Source organism: Saccopteryx leptura, chromosome 13 (assembly GCF_036850995.1).
Source record: "Saccopteryx leptura isolate mSacLep1 chromosome 13, mSacLep1_pri_phased_curated, whole genome shotgun sequence".
NCBI lineage: Eukaryota > Metazoa > Chordata > Mammalia > Chiroptera > Emballonuridae > Saccopteryx > Saccopteryx leptura.
In genome coordinates, this window is record NC_089515.1 from 12,963,620 (window position 1) to 12,981,900 (window position 18,281).

Sequence of the window (18,281 nt, forward strand, 5' to 3'; positions counted from 1 at the left end):
AGTTGTTATTTGGCAGTTGAGCGTAGCTGGTTATAATTAGCCAGCACTGGCAAGGATAGTTATAAATGAGCGTGCCCCATGCAACACATCGGAGGAGGAAACAGTGAACCCTCCCCCTAGTTGGTAACACAATGGTACAACTCAAATTAAAAAACAAAAGGGGAACGGTGTAAAGCTTGCAATGAAATATACTCTTTTAATTGGGTTTTCCTTCCACAATAGCACAGATTAAATGCAGAGTGTCAACTTAACCTTTCCATTCACCGCCTTTATCAGCCAAACACAGATGGTTAACATGATTTATAGTTTTGTTCTTATTGTAGTTCTCAGCCGTTTAATTGGAAGCAGATTATCAAACTGTTTTGAAAACAACCTGGAGTTGAGGTGTTTGTTTTATCACCAAATAAAATAAATAAAGACTAGGTAGAGATGGAATCCACATTCACTTGAACCCCAAAACCGCACAGAAGACACGTGGGGGGGGGGCGGGCAAGACAGATTTTGAAACAGTTTTAGATGGATTCCAACATTCGGACCTCCACACAGTTCTTTGCACGGAAAGGTTTGTAAGAAAAACCACCTAAGTGTGATCTGTTCTGTGAATGGAACATACGAAAATAAAATTCTGGGGAAAATTCTTCAGAATACCGAAGAAAATCATTTGAACCCATAACTTAATTTGAGAGTCCTCCTTAATGACCTGTAATTTCCTCCTTTTGAAATGGTCCCATTACATTAATCAGATTGATGTAGTGGTGATAGATTATTCTCATTAAAAGGAATATTCTTTTGTTGTCCTCGCCGGGCTGCCGTCTAGAATCCCGAACCAGGAACAGTTTGGCAAACGCCAGCTCCATTCCCTGTCTTGAGAAGCACGCTTTGTCTGGTTCGGTTTGATGGGAGGCCCGCGTCGTTCCGTCCGTGGCTGAAGGGACCCGTCTGTGAATGCAGACGCTCTCATTTGGTTACCTGCTTCAGGTGAAACAGACTCACCCGGCCCACTCAGGCCTGTGTGGGTTAGTAGCCTTCCTTGTTTTCCAGCACTTTCTTTCCGCGGGTGCACCAGACAGCCTTTTCCATCGGGGGGCTTCCCCCTCTCCAACGGGCCGGGTTCATACACCAGACGTGGTCTTGACAACCGGCTACTCCTTACCAAGTTCATCAGCCTCTGTGGCGCTGGCACTGCCTTCGTTCGCGCGTGCGCGGAGGAGCGTGACAATCGGGGAGGGGAGGGCTCAGGAGCAGGGCTGTCTGCACCCCGACAGCCAGACCTTCCATTTCTCATGAGATGCTGGAGGACTAAGGGTGCCTCCTCGCATCTCCCTGGCGCTTGGCTCGCAGAGCTGAGCCTCCGTGAACCACCGTTCCCTGCACCCGAATGCGTGGGTTGCTCAGCATCAGCGAATTTTGGGGGGGGGTGGGGGGTGTGAAATCATGTTTTATCCTTTTCTTTTCATTAATCTCTGATCCATCGCTGGACTCCGGAAGAAAGGCCAGGGATAGCCACCATTCTGCCTCCTGTCAGGCTGGATTAGGTTTGTCCATTTGAACATCACGTAAATGGAATGATTTCACATGTACTGTTGGAGACTAGCATCTTTTGGCCATCATCATGTTCATGAGATTCGGCCATGTTGTTGCATGCAGAGACAGTGTGTTCATTTCCCCTTCGCTGTGTGAGTGTTCCATCATAGGACGACAGCACGGTTTCTCTCTACAGTGGTCAGACGTTTGGTCATATCCAGTTGGGGACATGAACACTGCTGCATTGAAAACTCTCGTATCTGTCTGTCGGTGAACGTGTATGCACATCTCTGCTGAGGAGAATGGCTAGGTCATAAGATAATACTGTACTGACATGTAGTTTTAGTTTTACCAGTTCATTTTTCCAGCAGAGTGTTGCCAGTTGACACTTCCGTGAGCTAACGATGAGAGCTCCACGTTCTTACTCAGCTTTGCTTGCTTGTCACTTTGTCCCTTCATCTTAGCTGTCTGGGTGGCTGGGTGGTGGTGTCTCATTCTGGTTTTATTTTGCATTTCCCTGGTGACTAATGATGCAAAGCCACCTTTCCACATGTCTTTTCTCCTCCTCCTCCTCCTCCTCCTCCTCCTCCTCCTCCTCCTCCTCCTTCTTCCTCTTCCTCTTCCTCTTCTTCTTCCTCTTCTTCTTCTTCTTCTTTACATTTGACTGTTTTTTGTTTTGTTTTGTTTGTGAAATGTTTGAGTGTTTCACCCATTTATCTACTAGGTTGTGTCTTTGTCTGATTGTTTTGTGGTGTGCTTGTAAAATCTGGGTACAGATTGTCAGATAATTGTATTGCAAATGCCTCTTCCCACACTGTAGCCTCTTAGTCACTTTTTAAAGGGTATCATTCTATGAACAGAAGTTTGCTTATTTAGTGTAATCCAACTTGTCAGTTTTCATGATAGTAAGTGATCTCTGTATTTTAAGATATCTTTGGTCATTACATATTTTCCTATTTTTTAGAAGCTTTATTATTTCCTTTCACAGTTATTAGAGCCACTAATTTTTAAAGAGCTCTCAAATGAATGAAATGCTATCCAAAGTGATGTGTTAATCAGTGGTCAGCAAACTCATTAGTCAACAGAGCCAAATATCACAATACAACGATTGAAATTTCTTTTGAGAGCCAAAAATTTTAAACTTAAACTATATAGGGAGGTACATTCCTTATCGAGGTAGTGCCCGCACGTGGTATTTTGTAGAAGAGCCACACTCAAGTGGCCAAAGAGCCGCATGTGGTTTGCAAGCCGCAGTTTGCTGACCACTGTCAGGGTGATGGAGTTTAATTTTCAAAGCAGCAGGTCCTTTGGAAGCTAGCATTGTTTAGGTGAAATGTATGGAGATTGCATACTTTTCACAAGTGCTCTGGTCCTCATCTTTACAAACCAGTTTCTACTCTAGGAATTGCAGAAAGATGTATAAGTATGGGAGGGGTCACAGTGAAGTGGTAGCCCGGGACTCTGGGAAAGGCATCATTCTTTGTTTGATACTCCCCTTGCTTACCCTGTCTGCATCTTCTGAAAACCTTGTGTCCAACATCTAACCCGCTCTCCTGGCTCAGGACCTCCATGGATTACTGGCTGTGTAGTCGTAAACAAACCACTTAACTGTCCTGAGACTGTTTCTGCAAAATTGGAGCAATAAAAAGGACCACTTACTATTTATTTGTTGGGTGAGTGGATGGATGGATGGATGGATGGATGATCAACTATACTCACCATTAAATAAGACCAGGTTTATAAAGTATTCAGTCTGCTGTTGACACTCAGTTCAGTGCTCAATGAAAGGACTTGTATTGTAATCTCTTCCTGACACACAGTAAACACTACTGTAGCTGAATAATAAAATGTCATCAGCTTAGTGAATCTAGTGCAGATACTAAAATAAGTCTGCATTATGTTATGTAGTCCACAGGCAGCTATTGCCTGAAGATCATGGTTGCAAATGTGTGTGCTTTCAAAACATCACCAAAATAAATAAATACATAAAAGATGCTGCTTGAAAATGTTTAAATTGGAGTGCACCTGAGTGCTGCTGAGTGGGTGAGTATGCTGCTGGAGATGTGCTTTGGGGCGAGCATTTTTAGATGGTGGTTGTGAAGATAATGGTGGGCGATTACACAGCATGGGATGCTGAATTATTGCAGTAGCCTCCCAACTGCTTCCTCTCTGGTCCACCTTATGTCACGGTGCCCATCCATTCTCCACCCAGCAGACATGAATTGGGTCATGTCACTTCCTTGCCTGGAACCCTTTAGTGATTTCCTTTTGCACTTAGAATATTATCCCAACTTTCCCCATGCGTCTGAAGCTGTGTATCTCACTTTTGCCAGCTTTTCTGACCTCATTTGCTACGGCTCCCTTTTCTAATACTGCACTCCAAACACAGAGTTTCCTTCTTGTGTCTCCAAATCACCCAGTTTCTCCCTGTCCTGGGCCTTCAGGAATGGAGCTGACCCAGAGGTTCAGTATCTGCCTGAGTCAAGTCCCAGCCCCACCACTTAGCCTTTCCCTGCCGTTAAAATGGGGACGACAGAGTAAAAACATGCATGGCGAGTTTTTAGTTGGTATCGTGTTAGACGCATAGTGAACCCTCAGTAAATATTAACGAACATAACTATTAGAAGGCTCTAACCGCACTGTCCCCAAAGGCCATTCTTGGGAGTGCTTGGAATGTCTCAAGAAGGAAGATTTCTGTGTGAGGCTCTTGGCCTCTGACTCTGATATCATTCTTTAAAATGGGAGTGGTTTTGTTTTTTATGGTAATGAAGAATAGTTTGATAAATAGGAAACCATACTCATAGCCTACCCAACCCAAGCAGTTAAGGAACTGACTCTTGTCTTTACACCGTGACAAGAGGAAGTAACATAATATACATAAGAGGAAAGGTCCTAAGTCAATTCCTTCGTTGATGTCCCCAATTAATGTGCTAGAATGTTGGGATGGACTGAGTCCATTAGGTGATCAGCAGCTGAGTCTACCTGGACCGATTTGAAATGCTTGGGAATTGTGAAGTAGTCATGATGAACAGAAGAAAGAACACATTCTCCGACTGCTCAAATTTTAGGTGTCTTCCTGTAGGGGGAAGATGTGTTTTCTTCCCTCAACGTGTCTTGAGCAGTTTGTGTGCACATGGCTTAATACCCCTTCAGCTATGTATTCCCTTTGATCCCAAGCTTATTAAAAAATGCAAATCTAAATTGTATCTTATTAATGTGATTCTTTGTATTAAAGCTGTGGGGGGTTAAAAATCCCAGGTTCTCGAACATATTTGGATTTTTAATGTGCAAGATGCGACGACAGCCTGATTTTCCACAGGCTATATTTTCTAATCAACTGTTATGAAAGATTTTTTTATTGTGATGCTATTTCTTGCTTTCTTGGAATTCAAGGAGATAAAGAGTAATGGCTTCATTGTTAAACCCTAAGTATTCTCAAGCATGTCAAGCTCCTTATTAATTTGCTATAACTTCTCCAACATGACAGTGGCTCTGTCTTACAGAACACGCTGGAAGCGTATTTTAAAGATGCACATAATGTTGGAGCTACTTTGCTGATCCATATAATTTGCTGGTTATCCCTCTAGGTTGTGGGCCGCTCGCGTGGTGACCCAGCCCAGCTAGTCTCTTGTCTGGATGTGTGTGGCACTCAGACCCAGTGTGCTCTAGTTATAGGAGAACCATTTCTTTTCTTTAAAATGCATTTGAAACTTCATTTGAGTCAAGTTAAAGAGTGAGCCTGTTAGAGCACAGATTCATTTTTCTTACTTGTCTCTTTAATTGTTTGAGATTTCAGTGCCTCTTTCTCATCATTCATCTTTTTTCTTTATGTCCTGGAGTAAGTTGCATCTTTGTGTTTTACGATCTTTTTTTTCTTCCTTCGGATTAAAGTCAATTATTTAATAAAAGCCATCGTATGGAAATACGGGATCATTTTCTATATATTTATATTTGTCTGGGTACCCCCCCCCCCCCCACCAATAAAGCTCTTTCTGGAACACTGCCTGTGGCTGTGGGGTCACGGCAGTGTGGAAGAACTGCGTGAACTGGTGAATGCTAAAACGAAAACAGCCCATGCTATTAGCCCGTGCTCTGTGCTAGGCGGTGTGGCCTCATTTCCATCCTCAGGACTCTGTGAGGCTCGTACTATTACCACATCCCTATTTAACACATAAAGAAATGGAAGAATACAAGTTAGTGACTTGCCAGAGTCACGTGACTGCAGGGTTCGTGGTGAGAAGATTTGAGTCCCCTTCCGCTGGCTGTGCAACTCCGGGCAAGCAGCTGCTTTCTTTCACCTTTATTTATTAAAAAATGTTTTGAGGGGGATGATGTGATGTAATAATTTTTAAAATTTTATTAACTGTATTGGGGAGACATTGGTTAATAAAATTATATAGGTTTTAAGTGTACGAGTCTATAACACATCATCTGTGAGTCGCACTGTGTGCTCACCACCCCAAGTCCAGTCTCCTTCCACCATCACAGATTTGACCCCCTTCACGTTTTTCTGCCACCCCGCCCACCTTTTCCCTCCGGTAACCATGGTACTCTTATCCGTGTCAATGAGTTTTTAATGTTTGTTTGTCTTGTTTGTTCATTCATTGCTTTCCGTTTTATACCCCATATATGAGTGAAATATGGTGCATGACTGTGATTAGAATATTGGACTGCATTATCCCTAAGATCACATTTAGCCTTCACGTTTTATAATTCTTGGTAATTATTTTAAAGTACTCCACAGTTAAGCCAGAAGACAAAAGGCAAAACTCTCAAAACATCCTCTCGACCATCCTCTCTACCACCACCAAATGATTTTCTTTGTTCTCACCCTTGATGAAAGCACCGTGGAAAATAGCTCAGCCATCATGGTCTATAATATTCCTCATTTTAGGCAGAAATAGTTACACCTCATATTTCAAAAAAGGCTCCACGTGGCTTTTTGACACTCCCACTGTGATCCCCAGGAAGCGGCTATCTGGGGGAGGACCGTTTGCAGGGGGGAAGCGTGGAGGGTCTATTATTAACTTGAGACCTTTTGCAGAGGTGCATTCTCCTCTGTTGTCTCCAGTTCTAGGAGACGAGGTTCTGCCTTGCTATCATTCACGGAGACGCCATTGTGGCGCATGAAGGACATTTTCTCTTGGTTGCTGTTGAAATGTTTTGTCGAAAGAAGTTTGCTGTGCTCTGTGAGAGAATGGCAGGTGGCAGCTTTTTGTGTCATTCTTTGACATGTGCCAACTGATTGGAAGTGACATGTGGTGACAGAGTCACGCTTGGCGCTAGCAATTTCTTTTGTCTTGATACAACAAGGTAGCCCTTTCCGTGGGGAACCAGGAGTGGGGGCATAAGCTGGTCTCTTCTGGAACAAGGATGTGTCACACGTGCGTTTTCAATTCGATGGTGTCTTAGGAACTCCCAGCTCCAACCGGTAGAGCAGGGAGCTTGACCTTTGGTGACTGACAGCTGTCACAAATCTTACCAGGTTGTCACCCCCCACCCCCAACAATTCTACGCTGAGTTTTCCCCCCAGAGACTTCAGGATGCAAGCACACTCAGCATTTTCTCTGTTTCTGTCTCTCTCTTAATGGAACATTTGAAACATAGAAACGAATGTAAGCAGAAATATAAATGTGTACACAGGTACCCACCAGCCCAGCTTTACCAAATCATAACATATTGCCATATTTGCTTCTGAGATATTTCTCTCTCTCTCTCACACACACACACACACACACACACACACACACACGCACTTAAATAAATTACTACAAATCCCGTCCTTATCCCCAGGTCCCCAGGAGCGAATTTACCAGGAAGCTAATGAAACTTAAGATGGGGCCCCTTCCTTCCACAAGTGCTAGGAGAGGCTCCAGCAGTGTTTACATGATTATATGTTTTTTGCAAAAATTTGTAAAATTTGCAGAGTAAGACTTTAGCTGCAAATTGGGAAGGTCTCTGTCTTTTTCCACTCTGACCTTTCCTCAGTCACACATGTCCGTCCTCCCCCCCCCCCCCGGTGTTCCGCAGGATTCAACAGGTCTCAGATAATTGAGCATCTGGCTAAGGGGGAGTTGACAGCAGGGATGCATTTAGTTAGGGTTTAGGGGGATAGATTTACATGGGGCCCAGTTATTTCCACGTATTGTTAAAGTCATTGCTAGATGTCCCAGCGGAAGAAACGTATAACTTCCAAAAATACTCCTGCCACCCACTATTCCCACACACCAGCCACGTGTCGCGAAGCCACAGGGACCAGACTTACAGAGCAATATGAATGTGTCCTCTGATGCCCACACCTGAGGTTTGTGGATAGTAGAGGGGAAAGAAAATATGAAAGGTATAGAGCCAGAAAGTAGCTTGTGGGGGGAAAAAAGTGTCAAATCATTCAGCATATCAAATTATAAGCAAATACCTCTACTCTTATCAACACTCAAATTAGAAATGTTCTATCAGGAATATGCTTGAGAGTGTAGCAGACACCATGATAAACACGTATTTTTCTGTTAAAAACTCTGCATTCATGTTTTAAACAGATAAGAACAGATATTACACTTGATCGTAGCCAGAAGGCCAGAGAAGAGATATGTATTCATGTATTAAGAAAGCTTCCTAAATTCTATATCCTGTGGCCCCACAAAATCTGGGGTCCCCTTAGGTATCGGATTCTGTAACCCTCTTGATTTGGTGTTCATCATTATCATTTATACACACACACACACATACACACACACCTATTTTTTAGGGTTTTTATTCCTTATAAAAACACTAAGTTCATATACTCCTATAACTAGCCTCATTTTCAAATGTTGTTTTGAAGTTTATCCATCTTGATACATATACCGTACCTCTTGTTTATTCATTTTCACTGCCATTGGTAGTATTTCGTGGTATGAATACACCACAACTTATTTGTCCTGTCTTTTGCCAGTGGGCAATTGGGTTATAATAATTATTATTGGAAGTTAACAATGGGCAGTGTAATCTCATAGCTATTCATACAGATAGGAGGCCCTCTATAGCTGTGTTCTTCAAATGCTTTTGCTCAGGCAGTCCCCCCCAAAATTTTGGAAAACTGTGTGCTTCTTTGTATATATTCTAATTGACAGCTAAAATATTCCAGCATAAGCTTATCTAGTTGGAAAGAATTTACTTTGTGTAATATTTTAATATAGATATTTAAAGCTAAAACCCCAAAGAGCAATTATTTGCAAAGAATTCAGGGAAAATAAATTAGTTATAGCGATTTGACTATTTACGGGCACCCATTTAAATAATATACTACTAAGGTTTTTCTTAACAGTTAGAAAGTTTGTATCATTCCTTTTGTCCTTTGAACTTGAGATTCTATTCTTTTTTATCCTCAGAATTTCAATGTCATGCAATATATTTTAATGCTTGACAGTGTTTTATTGATCACCTCATTATATTTCTATCTTCCATATTAATTCACAGCGTTCTACAGTGTGTCCGTAAAGTCATGGTGCACTTTTGACTGGTCATAGGAAAGCAACACAAGACGATAGAAATGTGAAATCTGCACCAAATAAAAGGAAAACTCTCCCAACTTCATACCTATTCAGTGCAGTTCGATGTGGGATTATGCACAGATTTTTTAGGGCTCCTTAGGTAGCTATCCCGTATAACCTCTACAGACTCATCACTGACTGATGGCCTACCAGAACGGGGTTTCTCCACCAAACTGCCGGTTTCCTTCAACTGCTTATCCCACCAAGTAATGTTATTCCTATGTGGTGGCGCTTTGTTATAAATGCTCTGATATTCACGTTGCACTTTGGTCACGGATTCAAATTTAGCGAGCCACAGAACACACTGAACTTTCCTCTGTATCGTCCACATCTCGACTGGCACGGTCGTGGGCTGCTTCGCTGTATACACAGTGTTACGTCATCATCTGCGCAAGCGCACATGCTGCCACATCATCCTGCAGAAACTGGGAGGGATTTTCCTTTTATTTGGTGCAGATTTCACATTTCTATCATCTTTTGTTGCTTTCCTGTGACCGGTCAAAAGTGCACCAGGACTTTACGGACACACTGTATATGATTTCTGGGTATCATTCTTCTGTGAGTTGGAGTATCTTTTCCTAGTCTGTGGCTCATATTTGTAATTTGCTTTTGGAAATCTTTGTTGTTGTATTAAGTTTTTCATTTTAATGCAATCAGTTTATTAATTTTCCTTTATGGTTTGGGGGTATGTGTGTCTTCTTTAAATATTTCATCCTTATCTCAAAGTCACTAAGATAATTTGTTATGTTTTTTTCCTAAACGTTTTCAAATTTTGTTTTTCACATTTTATTCTTTCACCCACTTAGAATTTATTTTTGCGTATGGATGCCTTAAGATATAATTTTATCTTTCTCCAAGGTGGTGCCCAGTTGTCACAGGACTGTTTTCAACCCTTTGAGTAGTACGAATGTTCATGTAGGTCCTCGTGCCTCCTGATCAACCAAAGTACAATCAATTTATTTTAAAAATGTGTAAGGCAACATTAAAAAAAGGCAAATGTATGTTCTTCTAGTTTCCATAAATTGGTTATCAAACAAATATGCTTTTAAGTTAATAAAACTGTAACTGGAACTAATTTCATTTTTTGAAAATAAAACTCAGTCCTGGGGGTCAGGGAGCATGAACAAAGCTCACTCCTCACAGGGTTAAGTAGTTCACCCTTTGCCAGCTGATGGTTTCTGCCACCTGCCCTGTGTCTCCAGCACTATGTTATTCCTTGAGTGTGTTTGCTCCTTGAGTTTTTAGCAAGAAAAGGCTATTTTTTGCTTAGCCAACATTATCTCGTATTCTTTTTTTTTTTAATTTTTATTTATTTATTTCAGAGACAGAGCGAGAGTCAGAGAGAGGGATAGACAGGGACAGACAGACAGGAACGGAAAGAAATGAGAAGCATCAATCATCAGTTTTTCATTGTGACACCTTAGTTGTTCATTGATTGCTTTCTCATATGTGCCTTGACCGTGGGCCTTCAACAGACCGAGTAACCCCTTGCTCGAGTCAGCAACCTTGGGTCCAAGCTGGCGAGCTTTTTGCTCACACCAGATGAGCCCGCGCTCAAGCTGGCGACCTTGGGGTCTTGAACCTGGGTCCTTATGCGTCCCAGTCCAACGCTCTATCCACTGCGCCACCGCCTAGTCAGGCTTATCTTGTATTCTTCACAGGTAACCAGCACATTTACACCACACTATTTGTTTGGTTAATATTTACTAACTTGAACTGAATGTGAGTGCGTAGATTGGTCTTGGAATGAGAGAGGCAAAATTTATGTGGCTTAGCCTGCTAGTAAACACCATAAATGTTAGTTAGCATAAATACTAAGAATGCATGAATGAACGAACGAGTTGTGTGATAGAACTATTAAAGAACACTTGTTATAGCTTAAATTATTGTTGGCTTACCTTACTCTTTAGATGCAGAATATTGATCTCACGAATGGACTTAGCAGGGAATGTAATGTAGCAGAATCACGGGAAGTTTGTTGGAATGCAGATTCCCAGGTCCCGCCCCAGATCCACGGAATCCAATTCTGCGGAGATGGGATCCAAATTCTCCAGGAGATTCCTATGTTCAAAAAAACAAACAAATAAAAAATGTAAGAGTCACTGGTTTAACGGAACGTCACCCCTATTCAGGTGAGCCGGTCGGCACACCTGTTACAGCCAGGCCTCAAGACTGACAGATAGGCCAGAGCACATCGGAGTGGAGCGAACACTGGCCTGGGGTCAGGACCCTGGGTGCTCGGACTCCAGTCTTCTTCCGAGGGTGCGGCTCACTTCCCACCTGGCCTCACTGTGCATGCCCGTCACGTCTCCGGATCTCAGTTCCCATCTGTGGCTCTTCCAGCTTGTGGCCGAGTCCCGGTGAAATGGGCCGTGCCCCTTGGAGGGGAGAGCGAGAGAATGAAACTGGGACAAGGAGCTCTGCCAGCTGCTATCTTTTTCTCCCTCCGCAAATCTAAATAACATTCAGGTTGTATTTGCAATGTCTGGATATTTTCTTATCAGCTCCGAGCACAGTGACCCTTGCAGAAGTTTGGCTCGGGGTCCCAGCATGGAAACTGCCATCACTGCCATTCTGTAGGCTGCCTTGGCCAATCACACGACTGTTTCCACCGACTGCTTGAGGGTTAGTGGACCCAATCTGCCATGCTAAAGCAACCAAAGCGTGTCCAAACCAACCTCTTTAGCAGAAACGTTAGGCCTTCTAGGTATTTAAAAGCAAACAAAAACAATGAAGAAGCCGGCAGTCCCGTTTGTTTGAGAACTGCTTCGGCCAGTGTCCTCAAACCCAGCCTCAGGAACTGGTTCATTGCAAGTCTACAAAATTCTCCCTCATTTCCTCCTTGCGAGGATCGATTTGAATGAACCGACTCCCAAAGTATATGAACTGCCCAGCTGTTTTAAGCAGGGATAAAGCCAGGATCTTTGTTTCCATCTCCGTCCTGAATGGTCCAGCCGTTTCTTTATATCATTCTGTTAGGTAGTGACAGCAGCGAAAGCTCCCCAAGTATGAAGTGTTTCCAGGGGTAAGGTATTAAAAATGTTGGCCAGTCAGACGGGAGTGCCGACCTGTGCCTTGCGGCCTCCCTCCCTCAGCTGCACTGGGGCACGAACTGCTGAGAACATTCGTTTTGCGCAGTAGAAAATTAAGGCCAACTTCTGCTTTCATCTTTATTTCGAGGAGTCCAGTCCCCATTGGCATGGAACGGGTGGATGCACCCCATTTAGTTTAAAGTAACAGATCCATATAGAGTTGTTAATTTGCAGATAAATATGGGTTTTCTCCTATTGATGTTTCTTGGTCTGCACAAAGTGGTTATATTAATACTGAAACATTATTAATCGATAGTTTGCTCTTTAAAAATACATCAGAAAGACTACCCAATTACCTTTAAGTATATATCAAAGGGCACAAAGCAATCTGACGTATACTCAAAGTCCATTAGAGGCCACCAGACATATTAATTAAAATTTCTAGTTACAGTGTGGATAAAAATCTCTGCTCTGGGTAACAGTTCCTGGCTGGCTGAAAAGTGGGAACTTGCTAATTCATCTGGGCACCGAGAGGTCGTGGAGATTTTTGTCATAATGAGACCCAGAAATGACTTCATTTTACTTGAATCCAACATATAAAGGGTTTTTACTCAAAACTGTGAACGGGAAGACACAGAGGTCTTCTCTGCTGTGCGTGTGTTGAAAGGAAGGGAGACAGTCTCATCCTTTGAAATTAAATTAGCAAAGTGGTGATGGTTCTTAGTTCTCAGGGAGTGCAGGTGAGCCTCACTGGGGATGAGTGACACTATAGGGAAATGGGTGTCCCTCCAGTTATGAGTTAACACAAAGCCAAGCACGCCGATGTGTGTAAACATGGTTCTTTCTTTCTTCTTTCCTCTCTCTCTCTCTCTCTCTCTTTCCTTTCTCTCTTTCTCTTTCTTTCTTTTTTCTTTTCTTTCCAGGGAGAGGAGGGGAGGCAGAGAGACAGACTCTCACATGTACCCTGATCAAGATCCACCTGGCAAACCCACTAGGGGATGATGCTGTGCCCACCTGGGGTGTTGCTCTGTTGCTCAGCAACTGAGCTCTTCTTAGTGCCTGAAGGGAGGCCATGGAGCCATCCTCAGCACCCGGGCCAAATGGCTCCAATCGAGCCATGGCTGCAGGAAGAGAAGAGAGAGAGAGGACAGAGAGAAGCAAGAGGCAGAGGGGTGGAGAAGCCGATGAGTGCTTCTCCTGTGTGCCCTAACTGGGGATCGAACCTGGGACATCCACACACCGGGCTGACGCTCTACCATTGAGCCTACCGGCCAGGGCCAACATGGTCCTTTCTCCGTCTTGCCGTGAGGCCAGGCATTACTGAACTTGATCAGTCTCACTGTGGCAAATGCCCACCATTAATAACCTTGCATTGCATGGCACCTGCCCCTTCAACAGCCATTTGTCCTGTGAGAGGGCTCTGAATTTGTGCTCAGAGGTAAATAATCTTCTAGCAAGAGCCCTAAGCTTTCCTTTCAAAATTTGGTTCTCACTGCCAACAGACTAGCCACGTCTCTCATCTCATAAGACCCACTTAACCTAAGACTGGCAACCAGAATTCACAGCAACTTTTAAAAAAAGAGAGAGAAGGGCAAGGCATGTGAATACTGTCCCCCTCTATAGCCCCTGCCTTTGGGTTCTCTGCCTCTGGTTACTTATTGCAAGAAGACAAAGCATACATAGTCTTCTGGTCCAGGAGTGTGATTTATAGTAATATGCTCACTAAACAAAACTCAGCAACTAAGACCTGGATACCTTGAGGAACTTGCAATAATGGTCCTGAACGCTTGGTTTCTAATTAGTACTTTGTCAGAAAGTGGCAGCTCCCTCCAATCTGAAGGTGGAGAGGAAACATACTTGAAATCCACAGCTAAGCATCACAGAACTGCATCCCTTGTTTGGGGATATACTGGGATATACTCCCCACCCCCCTTGGCGTCTGTCCCTGGGCCATTATCCAGCACAAGCCATCCACTGAGACTGGTGTCAGGTGTAACTGATTGTCATTCAAAGCAAGTGAAATCTTTAGGTGAACATTAGTCACTGTTTCAGACAGGTTAGCCTCAAGTGGAAGCAGTCAATTACAGACCAGAGGTTTTATGGCTACATTATTACCATCATACTATTAGGGTTTTTTTTTTGCAGTGGCATTCTGTTTGATCGATCTATGCCAGGACATTGATGGATAGCTTTGTTCTTCAAATGTCAACTATGTGGGACTTCTGTGCTTTATGTATTTACTGACACGCCAGTCTCCCATGGATACCTTTGTCTCCTCTGTGGAGTTCGGTTGTAGGGGACGATTGAGACAGTGTGGTGCTTGTAATCACATGTATAATTTCTCTTCTATTCCCTCTCGTGCAGAAGTGCTCCTGAGTTACTGGGACTTTAATGTCCTGCGCATGGGACGTCTCTCCTTGGTGTCAAAAAATAGATTGAGGTAGTTTTTCTTTTTTTCCTTCCTAACATGCAGACACCATACTGGACATGAACTCCCATGGTCAGGTCATAGGTCAGATTTCCAAAACTTTGGTTCTCTGTCATTAGGCTTTTGACCTATCTTCTCAAGGTTCTATTTAATTTGTCTTTTTAAAAAAAAAACCACACACAAAAAAACCATATATTCCTAAGCCAAATCTCCAAACTGCATAAACCACCACCACAAGTCCCCAACACCAGTAAATAGGGTCCCGCTGATGATCTTGAACAGAACCTCTCACGTGAGACTCTGGAAGGGCTTATGGAAAACTCGGAGGGAATGAATCTCCTTACAGTCATAACAAAGAGCTCTTGAATCTAGCACTGGGGAGCATCTGTCCCACAGAATAGATGAAATTGGACCTGGGAAAGCCTTGCTGTCCCCCACTCCCAACAACAGTCCCCACTGGACTTCCACTTCATTTTATTGTATTTTTGAGAAGTTCCGGGAGGGTGCACTGTGGTCCTGAGAATGCCCACTTCCTTACTGAGTGACCCCTGTCCCCGTGTCCACCTTCACGCTTCCCCCTAGGAACTGTATTGTACTTCTACCACATTATCCTCCTCTGGAACCTGGCTCTTCTGATCAGTTGCTTAGCGAACAGCACAGCGAGAAGACTGCTGGGTTTTCCCTTGTAATAGAGGAAGCTCTAGACTCATCAAGCACATTCTCGGGAGCTGTTCCTTAGTCCGTTTTTCAGGTTTTAAAGGGTCAGAGGCTAACACCTGTGTTTGACAACTCATGCTAAGAAGGCTGAATCCGAGAGCTGTAAGGTCTAACTTTGCATGGTTTTTCATGGGGTGTCTTTTTTCTGCAGGAAAAGAGGCATTTCTGCCACACAGAGCCTCTTCCATTCACGCGGGGTTGCTGGGGACCCAGGCTGACCTCCTGTAGGGCAGAAATTCATGGCGGCTTTTCATCCCTTCGTTACAGACCCACTGAGAGGTGGCAGGGCTGGCCATTCAGCAGCTGGCCTGCCTCACTTCTGTTGTCCTTGAACACCCTATCGGAAGGGTGACCTTGCACCTCTGGCATGTCCAGGGGAGCTGAGAGCAGCATTAGCAGCTGGCCTGCACCCCGGCACTGGTGCCGAGTCATTCTGATCTCCCCAAGCATGAAGCAGATGGCTTCGTCTTGACCCCAGTAGTCACATCTACCTTCAGACTCACCCAGGGTTCAATGTGACAGTTCAAGTAGGCATTTCTTACCATAACCAGCTAGTGAGCAAGTCCAGGTCTCCGTTAGAAAAGGCACTTTCTGAAGCTTAAAAGGAGTTTTGAGGCAGAACACGTGCATTTTGCCTGTTACACCTTTTATTTTTCTCACTAAGCAAACGGCTAGGTGGAAACATCAGGCTTCGGGAGCCGGGATCCTTCTCTTATAGCCCAGGGTTCTTCAATTACACGGACATCGGGGAGGCGATGACTCCATAGATGACAGTTTGTGTGCGAAACTGAGGAAAGACATGTCCCCCAAGCAGCCCGAGAGTGCTGGGTGCCCCAGCTGCCTCCACCTGCCTCGCCAGACTCCCAGCACCCACAGCGGACAGGAGCCAGGTGGGAGGACACCCCCCGGGTAGATGTGGCTTGGTGCCCGCAGAACACCGTGCGGATATAACTGTATTTACTTTGCAATTCCTGCGGGAGACAGAGCCGCAGATTAAGTTGCAGAGACACAATGGAGGTTCTGACTAAGGAATTTTAATGTAAAAATTCCGGGGTTTAAACTTAATCCTTGAACTGACTGGTGCAGTCCTTCAAATGGGGCTCTAACAAGTGTTATACTGGGGCTCAGAAGGGTAAATGTGTGAATGCATTTGGAACCAATTTAAAGCTAGAAATGAAATGAGCGGGAACTCTTGCCAACAACACACCATTAAAATAAAACACAGAGGTGCACTGAGGCGTGCAGATGGGCACGCACACATGCCCGATCTGCTGTCTGCTTCCCCTGCAGTTCAGGGGGGCTTTGTGTTAGCCCACCTTGGAAGGACCGGTGCTGGGGTGGCCCGGTAAACCTAATCTAGGCTCAGTTCTGAAGTTACGCTGGGAATCAGGGCAGAGGAAGCCCTCTCTCATCAACAAGATCTTTCTGGAACGCCGCCTGAATTAGCTGTTCCTCTTAGGAATGACATTCCTGAATATGTGACCAGAACCAACCGGAAAGCTGGGCTTTCCTAGGAACTTAAGTGGGTGTGCAGGTGGGTAGCAAAAAAGAAAGGTTTAATTACCTGATCAGTGAATTCCAAGTCTGATCACCAGAAGTATTTGGGAGCTGGGTAAAAAAAAAAAACCAGAGTCTCAGATGGTGGGACAGGACCCAGGAATCTCCGGTTTGTGTTTTTTTCAGCTTTGGTCGTCAGGGGCTCCTGGTCTTCCCTTGAAGAAATCAACTTTTCAAACATGTGCAACTTGTTTGCATAAAAGAGAAATAATGCGCGAATCTTCATTAAAATAGGTCACCTAAGAAACCTCAACCACACAAGATGTTATTTACCCAACTTGACATGAAAGCAAAACACTATTAAAGTGTGTGTGTGTGTGTGTGTATTCTGAAATTCACAAAATCTGACTAATTAAGACAGCCGTCCCTTCTCCGCATTACCGTCTGGGAGGTGACTACGCTCCCCTTCCAGACATCCACCCAGCGAGTGGCTTGCTGTTTCTTTTTTTTTTTTTGTATTTTTCTGAAGCTGGAAATGGGGAGAGACAGTCAGACAGACTCCCGCATGCGCCCAACCGGGATCCACCCGGCACGCCCACCAGGGGCCACGCTCTGCCCACCAGGGGGCGATGCTCTGCCCCTCCGGGGCATTGCTCTGCCGCAACCAGAGCCACTCTAGCGCCTGGGGCAGAGGCCAAGGAGCCATCCCCAGCGCCCGGGCCATCTTTGCTCCAATGGAGCCTTGGCTGCGGGAGGGGAAGAGAGAGACAGAGAGGAAGGAGGGGGCGGGGGTGGAGAAGTAAATGGGCGCTTCTCCTATGTGCCCTGGCCGGGAATCGAACCCGGGTCCCCCGCACGCCAGGCCGACGCTCTACCGCTGAGCCAACCGGTCAGGGCCAGCTTGCTGTTTCTCAAACTGGCCCAGGCTTCCAGCGACTATGTACTGAACTCACCCTCAGCAAACGGCAGAAGTCCCACCATCCTTATTCATGCAGCTTCTGTTTATCTTCCCAAAAGAAACAATTGAGCTGCAGCAGACAGTGACAGTTGCAGGGCTGCCGGGAAGGTAAAAGCCACTGCAGGTGGAGCGGCTTAATGGGGTATTAATTGGGAAGCAGGTGAGGGCAAAGAGGAGGCACAGCAGGTATGTAAATAGGCTCCTGGGAGGAAAGGCATTGAATTTTATGCTCTTTAACTAAAAATAAAGACCTGATATTTAGCTTATCTTTGCGGAAAATCCCGCACGGTGGCGAGGGCCCTGACAACCACCAAGATCATCAATGATTCATTATCATCTCAGCGTCGTCCAGGATACTTAATAGGATCTTCAGCCTCTTCATTTTTCATCGTTTCAGCCGATTCCTTGGCGCTGGAACGCATACTTTTTCTTCTGTCTGTGCATATCAGAGGCCAGAACAGTTTTTTTGTAGATTGTGTAGTAAAAGTGACATGTGTGGGCTTGGAGCCTGCCTTCTGGTGGCATCCTTTTGGGCTGGCTCGTTGGAGAAACACAGCGAATGGACAGTACCACCACGGAAGACGAGCCTGTCGAGA

At 44.6% G+C, this 18,281-nt stretch overlaps 1 protein-coding gene and 1 pseudogene across 3 annotated transcripts in view; one reads left to right on the forward strand and one right to left on the reverse strand.

Annotated features, from left to right (window-relative positions):
- The window catches only part of GFRA1 (GDNF family receptor alpha 1), a 188,814-nt gene that overhangs the window by 98,770 nt on the left and 71,763 nt on the right, over positions 1-18,281 (forward strand). The window lies entirely within an intron of this gene.
- Positions 7,990-8,110, reverse strand: LOC136385207 (U2 spliceosomal RNA; annotated as a pseudogene).